This window comes from Apodemus sylvaticus, chromosome 1 (genome assembly GCF_947179515.1).
Source record: "Apodemus sylvaticus chromosome 1, mApoSyl1.1, whole genome shotgun sequence".
Classification (NCBI taxonomy): Eukaryota; Metazoa; Chordata; class Mammalia; order Rodentia; family Muridae; genus Apodemus; species Apodemus sylvaticus.
Genome location: NC_067472.1, coordinates 54,775,889 through 54,784,282, shown reverse-complemented (window position 1 = coordinate 54,784,282; position 8,394 = coordinate 54,775,889).

Here is an 8,394-nt window from a genome sequence, read left to right as displayed (position 1 = left end):
ATCCAGTTCTGTAAAACTTCAGCCATCAACCCAGCCAGCATACTGCCCGACATTAACCCAACAGAGCCTCCTTCTACAATTGCCTGGAGGAGAATGATGGGGTCCAATCCATCGGAGCTGACCTACAGGTATCCCAGGACACTGGTGTGGACAGTTTTAATGCTGGAGCCACAGTTATCACCATGGACAGGTCAGTACGGGCCAGACGCTCAGCCGAGGGACTTCACCACAAAGAGCTGAGTTTCTGGTGTTAACTCAAGTACTTCACTGGGAGAATAGCAAAGCCATTACTGTGTAGAGTCAGTATACATTAGCCACAGCCCATGTCTATTAAGAAAGGGGAGCCAAGCAGTGGTGGCATATGCCTTTAATCTCAGCACTTGGGAGGCAGAGGCAGGCGGATTTCTGAGTTCGAGGCCAGCCTGGTCTACAGAGTGAGTTCCAGGACAGCCAGGGCTATTTTTTTGGGATTTGTTTTTTTCAAGACAGGGTTTCTCTGTGTAGCCCTGGCTGTCCTGGAACTCACTCTGTAGACCAGGCTGGCCTCGAACTCAGAAATCCACCTGCCTCTGCCTCCCAGAGTACTGGGATTACAGGCGTGGGCCAGCAACGCCAGGCCTCAACTAGACAATCTTATCAAATACATTGTTTCCAGATGTACCACTTGTGTACAATTAAACCCCAAAGGAGAAAAAATGGTTCCAGAAGTAATCCACACCCAAGGAAACATGCCCAGAGAGCCTGGGAAAAATGAACTTCACAGAGATAAAGCCCATGGTTATTGGGTATAAGTATTTTATAGTTTTCATAGATACCACCCCTGGAAGGATGGACGCCTATCCCATCTGAATGGAGATAGCCTCAGTGGTCACCAAGAAACATCTCCATGAGTTAATTTCCATATTTTTAGTTACCCCTTTCCCTGGGGTCCGACAATGGCCCAGGCTTCATGGCTAAAGTGTCCCCAAATCTTGCAAAAGTCTTAAATGTTGATCAAAAACTACATTGTGCCTATAGGCCAGAGTTCAGGATAAGTAAAAAATGATGAACAGAACCTTGAAGGAGAGTTGGCATGCCCTTGTGACTGGCAAAAACCGAGCCAGTGTTCTGCTTTGTGCCCTGCTTATAACCAGGTTCACCCCATACCAGGGAAGCTCCACGCTACTTGAAATGATAGTTGGGGAACCTCCCACTCATCCCTAAGCTCAAAGACAGAAAAGTTCTGAAGACAGAAATTCCTGGCCACTCCTTCCCCAAGTCCTTACAGGCCCTGCCACAGACTCAGAAGACTCTTTGAGAGGCTGCACCCTTGCCCGTGTCTGAACCTGCTCACAAGTTCCAGCCTGGGAATCTTATGTGGGTAAAGGGGATCCCAACCAGAACCTGGAGCCAATGTGGAGAGAATCATACCCTGTGGTCCTCACTTCCACCATAGCAATGAAGGTCACCAGTGTCACCCGTGGATCCACTGTACCCAGCTGAAGGAGGCTTCAGGAGACAGTAACAGATGAGTTGCTACCCTACACAATAAATTCCAGACCAGCCAGGTACACATAAATAAATGAAAATAAAAACTGCTCCTGTCAAGGTCATCAAAGGCCTCTATGCTGATAAACCCATGGCCAATTCCCTCTCTTTGTATTGGCTTCTTGTAACACGACACATTTGATCACCTCTGCTCTCTTGGTACAGAGGTTCAGAGCAACCCACCTAAGTCACTGCTCCTCCTTCCTGGTTTCCAAACAAGCCTGCCCATGGCTCTCCTCCCTTCCCTGTCTCTTCTGGCTTTAAGTACCAATGAGACACATGACTGCAGTTTCACATCTCCAACCCCTGTCTCCACAGAGTGTTATTTCCAACTAACATACCATGTTTCCATTTACACCAGGCCTACTTATTCCCCCCTTGACACCAGATCTGTCTGCAGCCTTCCTCTTGTTAAGTGGCAAATCCATTTTCTCTCTTTTCCAACCAAGCACCTTATTCTTCCCTTTCTTTCTTTCTTTCCTTCCTTCTTTCTTTCTTTCTCCTTTCTTTCTTTTTAAAAAAGGGTCTCTCAATAGAACCCTGGCTGTCCTGGATCACAGGGATCTGCACGTCCCTGACTCCTGAGTGCTGGAGTTAAAGGCCACTTGTCCCTGTCTGCTTCTTCCATCTAAAGCTAATTTACACCATTTTAGAATGAGAACAGGATATTGTCTTTTAAGTTCAGGGACAATACCTCAATGCCTGACTTGGGCAGAAAAAAAAAACCCTCTGTGATGGGTGATGGTTAATATCGGTTGTCAACTTGACTACATATAGAATTGACTAAAACACAGGCACACGTGTGGGCACATCTATGAAGGATTTTGGGGGGGGGTTGCTAGATCATTTAAGGTGGGAAGACTCACCCTAAACCTGGATCATTTGAGGTCAGAAGACAAACCCTAAATCTAGACTACAACTTTTGATGGCAGCCTTTGTAAAAGGACAAGTGGGAAGTACCGAGTTTTGCCTGTTTGCCCTTGCTCTCACTCATAAATTCATTGATCCTTCAGTGGACATATTATTCCCATGGATTCTCCGGATTCCAACGTATACCAAAAACCAGCAGAGGCATCCAGCCACAAGAACCAGACAACTTTCAGATTCTTGACTTCCCAAGAGACAGATATTACTGAACTAGCCAAATCCAGCCCTAAGACACTCTGACAAACACTCTTTTAATGGATTTAAATTGTTCTCTCTGTTCTGTTCCTCTGGAGAGCCTTGACTAATACACACTTTTTAATCCAGATTCAGAAAGACAAAAACTGCATGCTCTTTTTCAATATGTAGATCCTAGCTTGCAGTGTTTATAGAGATGTATTTGTGAGAATGATTGTGGGGTATGGGCTATAATTAGAATGGAGACCACAAGAATAGGAAGAAAGAGTGCTGACAGACCAGAAAGATGGATCACTGCATAGTAGAGGTGCTCACTGCATAAACCTGCCAACCTGAGTTCTATCCCCAGAACCCACATAAAACTAGAAGGAGAGGACCACACAAAGTTGTCCTCTGACTCCACATGCAAACTGTGGCATGGACCACACATACACATCATACGCACATACACAATCATAGTTCATAAGATAAAGAAGCCAGGAATGCTGGCACAGCTTTAATGCTAACATTTAGGAAGCAGAGACAGGGAGTTCTCTGTGAATTTAAGATCAGCCTGGGGCTGGAGAGATGGCTCAGCAGTTAAGATCACTGACTGTTCTAAGTTCATTTCCCAGCAACCACTTGGTGGCTCACAACCATCTGTAATGGGCATCTGATGCCACTTTATGTTGAGTCTAAAGAGAGCCACAGGGTACTCATATGCATAAAACAAATAAATAAATCTTAAAAAAAAAAAAAAAAGATCAGCCTGGTGGTCTGGTCTACAGGATAGAGTGAGTTTCAGGACAACCAGGGCCATATACAGAGACTTTGTCTTAAAAAACAAACAAAAACAGGGCGGTGGTGGCACAGGCCTTTAATCCCAGCTAGCACTTGGGAGGCAGAGGCAGGCGGATTTCTGAGTTCGAGGCCAGCCTGGTCTACAGAGTGAGCTCCAGGACAGCCAGGGCTATACAGAGAAACCCTGTCTCAAAAAAACCAAAGACCCCCACCCAAAAAAAGGTGGGGGGGTCACTTCTTTTTACATTTACTTATGGGGGATGCAATGCACACGCAAAGGTGAGTACACAGAGGCCAACAACGAACAACTTGGAGAAGTCAGTTCTCTCCTCCCATTACATGGGGAGCAAACTCCTGTCATTAGACTCGGCAGGAGGTACATTCGCCTACTGAGCCATCTCACTGGCTCTGATTTCATTCTTTAAAATGTTTACTTATTTGTGTATGTGCATGGGGGGGAGCGATGCTGTGTGCTGTGTGTGCAGGCTGAAAGAGGGCTTTGAACACTCTCTTCTATCACTCTCCACCTATACTTTGGAGTCAGTGTCTCGCTTCCTTGCCTAGTCGAAAGCCAGCAAGCCCCAGCAGGCCTCCTCTTTGCTCTCTCCTTGAAGCTGGAGTTACAGGCATGTGCAAAATGCCGGGTTTGTTTCATGGCTAAGTCATCTCTCCAGCCCCTATTTTAATTTTTTTTTTTAAATAAAGAACATTTAAAAAAATAATAACCCTTAGTCTTGAGACTCAGGACATACCAGGGCCATTGGAGCAGAACACATTGTAAATTCCAACACCACCCACACCCCACCCAGGGAGGCTATGCTTTTGTGCATCGAGCTTTTTGTGCCCAACCACAAGACCTTGGCAGTATGTTGCCTGTGGCAGCATCCCAGGCAGTTCCAGTTAAAAGACAATTGAGCTTCCTGCTTTCTTGGTGCTTGCTTCCTGCCCATTTCCCGAGTCTGATCCTGCTTTCTTCTGGCATTTCCTGAGAGCCTTCCAATAAGTTCTTTTGGTACTAAAGACAACCATGTACACAAATTGAAACATCTAGAAACCTGTGCAATGAGAAAGAAGACTATACTTTTCCACTCTCCCCAGAAGGCTCCAGGTAAGTTCCCCTATAGACCCCCAATAATATCTTTCTCATCAACCTGAAACCGTGTCCATCAGACATCTACCTGGCACCTCCTTGCTTCCTTCTCTTTATGCCCAGGGCTCAGTCTGCTTCTACCCTTCCTTCATTAGCGTCTCTTCCACTGTTTGCCTTGTAAATATACACTCAGCCTTTGGCTCCAACCTCCCCCTGCTGCCTTTCTCTTCACTCAGCAAGACTTCCTACACAGCCTATGTATGCCTCAAGCAATCCTAGGTCATGCCCCATACTGAGCTGTTCTTCCCTGTAGAAACTTCCATCTGTAGGTGCTAGAGAACTAAACCCAGAATACCACCAAGGAACGGATCACCTTCCTGCCTTTCATTCTCTTGCCTCTCCGATTCAGCCTAATGGCCCAGCCTGCCCAGCCCCCCTTACAGCCAGTCTATCCAAGGACTGAGAACGCAGCCCAGTGGTAGAGCATTTGCCTAATATACACAATGCCCTACATCCAATCTGTAGCACCACAAAGTAATTTATTTTTAATCTTAGGCCAAGAAGATGGCTCAGCAGGCAAAGGTGCTTGCTTGACCATCCTACTCACCTGAATTCAATCCCTGAAACCCATGTGGGTAGGAAGAGAATTGACTCTTGAAAGTCGTCCTCTGACCTATGTAGATCCACCCACCCCTGCCTCTGGAATGCTGGCATTAAAGCCGCGAGCCACTTCACGCAGCTTCTTTGGTATTCCCAGGCAGTCTCCTAGCTAAATACTAACCAGACCAGACTGTGCTTGGCTTTCAAGATGATTGCATATGCCAGGGTCCAGAACTTGCAGATTTTTTTGGGGGGGGGGGGGTAAGGGGTGAGTTCCCACTTATATTCCCACAACACAAAGATCTGGAGGCAACTGTTGCCAGGACCCTGTTTCCAAGGCGTCCCTGCACCATGGTAACTGTAAGGGACAAAACTAGGTCTCATCTTGTTTTGCTTAATATCTATTATCTATTGTTTACATTTTTATTATTTTTTAATGCATGTGATGCTTTGACTGCATGCACATCTATGAGCCACATATGTGGCTGCTGCTCCTGGAAGCCGGAAGAGGCACTGGAGCTCTTGAAACTAGAATTACAGATGATTATGTGGGTGCTGGGAACCAACCTGGTCATCTAGAATAGTAGCTCGTGCTTTTAACTGATGAGTCAATCTTGCCATCCTCAAAAAACATAAGCTTTTAAGATTTATTTATTTTTGTTATGTGTATGACTGGTTACCTACATTTATGTAGTATGTACTGCATATATGCCTGGTACCTGTAGAGGTCAGAAGAGAGCATTGGATCACCTGGACCTGGAGCTATGGGTAAGCCACCATGTGGATGCTAAAAACTGAACCCACATCTTCTGCAAGAGCAGAAAGTGCTCTTACTTGCTAAGATACCTGTCCAGTCCATAAAGTACATACCTAAAAAAAAAAAATGTTTAAAATAAGCAGAAAAAGCCGGGCAGTAGTGGTGCACACCTGTAATCCCAGCACTCTGGGAGGCAGAGGCAGGCAGATTTCTGAGTTTGAGGCCAGCCTGGTCTACAGAGTGAACTCCAGGACAGCCAGGGCTATACAGAGAAACCCTGTCTCGAAAAAAACAAATCCAAAAAACAAAACAAAACAAAACAAATAAGCAGAAAATAAAACCATAATATTTCACAGTGAAATCTGAGTCAAAATGGAACCCGTGAGTGCTAGCCTAGGTAGTTCCACAAGGAAAGGGGAAGCAGGACGATCTGTAAGAGTTCCGCCAGGGCTACATAGTTAGACCTTATCCCAGAGAAAAAACCAACAACTAAGCAGCAAAGAGGAGGAGAAAGGGAAGACCAGGAGGGAGGGTCTGGGAAAGTAAACAGAGGGAAGGGGTGGGAAGGCCTAGGAAGAGGTCCAGAATGGGCAAATCCAGGGGGTAAACAGGGCTGGGAGGAAGAGGGTGTGTCTCAAGAGCAGGAGTCAGTTTGGATGTCTGTCAAAGGCTCAGGCTCTGTCACTGAGCAAGATGAAACAATGGCTGGGTCTTAGCTAGGTTTTTTAATATCTTGGATCTATCCTCTACACCAGAATACCCCCCTCAGAGGCCCAGGCCACACCAAGCTCCAGCCTGTCGTAGAGGATGCCTACATACAGGGTCCAGGATGTTCTTTTCCCCAAGGCTAAGGGCCCAAATATCCACCACGTTCTTGTTCCTTTGAAGGTTGAAGTTAACACCAAGGCCTATGGGGCCCACCTTAAAAAAAATCACTGGCTGACAAAAGGGCAGTAAATCCTGCGGACTGGCCTGCAGAATCAGTGCACGATGCAACCACCTCCTTCATCCCCACCCTAGGACTTATCCTTGACTACTTACAGTCCCTAACCTGCCTCAACAACTTCCCTTCTCACTAATCCCACATCAAGCCTGCTAAAACCAGTCAGAAGTCACTCTGCGCCAGGCCCTCAATGCCTATTGTACTGCCTCTGACCCCCATGTAACGTTCCCAATGACTCTTCCTTATAAATCTGGCCTTTGTCCTCAGCTTCAAGATGATTTCCAGGCTGCTAGGTTTGGTCTTAGGAGTTGTTTGGTGGGTATTGGCTGCCAAAGTGAGACATGGAGTATTCAACCTCTCTGGGAAATGGCTCTAAAGTACTGCTCCAGAGCCTCCGTCCGGCGGGCCTGCAAAAATAGGTTAGCCACATGGTTGCTATGCTTACACTCCAGGGAAGCAGGGTGTGGTGATGCTTGTCTGCCTCCCAGTACTCAGAAAACTGAGGCAGGACTGCTATGAATCTGAAGACAGTCTGGACTACATTGCTAGACACTGCCTCAAAGACAAAACAAAACAAAAAAACAAAACAAAACAAGGCAAACAGACTGGGACATGCCTGTAATTCTAACAGGTAGAGGCAGGAAAATCAGTTCATCATTCCTGATTCTTGGCTCCATTGAAACTCCAATCCAAACTTCTGGTCACCTAAAGCTCAAGTGAGTTTCCTGCTTCCTTGGTGCCATTTATGGCTAAAGTCAGTGCTGGGAGGAGACAAAGAAACCTTCCTACCCTCTCAGGCTCTGCCCATGCACCTTTTCCTTCAGCTAGTTGTCTATCCTTTTACTAATAAACAATCCTGTGACTCATCTTAGCATATAGCCAGTCTGAGGGAGCTAGCTCATAGACAGTGGCTTGCAACTGGGCCCTGCACAGCCTTCCAAGCTGAGCACCCTCGGACTCCCTTATGCAGACCTTTGTGATCTGCCCCCCTCTGCTGAATAAATTCCTTACTCCTGCTTCACCAGCCAGCACCAACCACGCTAGCCAAATCCTCCTCAGACCCACCCCACACCTAACTTCTGACATTGTAAACAGTATAACCTACTGTTTAAGACTTGGGACTGAGCCACATTCTTGAGTTAACTCAACTCTCTTGTTTGGACCTCCTCCAAACTCAAGCCCAAACCTCTTGCTCTCAAAAACATCTTTCTAGTTGTTTTTCCTTATTTATGTGTGCTTTGCCTGCGCTTATCCATGTACACGAAATGCAAGCCTGGTGCATGCAAAACCAGAAGTGGGTGTTGATCCCAAGAAGAGGAGTAAATGATGGTTGTGAGCCACTATATGGATGCTGGGAACTGAACCTGGGCAGCCTCTGCAAGTGCAGCCTCTGAAGCCAGGTGGTGATGGTGCACGCCTGTAATCCCAGTGCTCTGGGAGGCAGAAGCAGGAAGATTCCTGAGTTTGAGGCCAGCCTGGTCTACAGAGTGAGTTCCAGGACAGCCAGAGCTATACAGAGTAGCCTCTGAACCATCTCCAGCATATTTCCCTTTTGAGTATGCATATCCAACATAC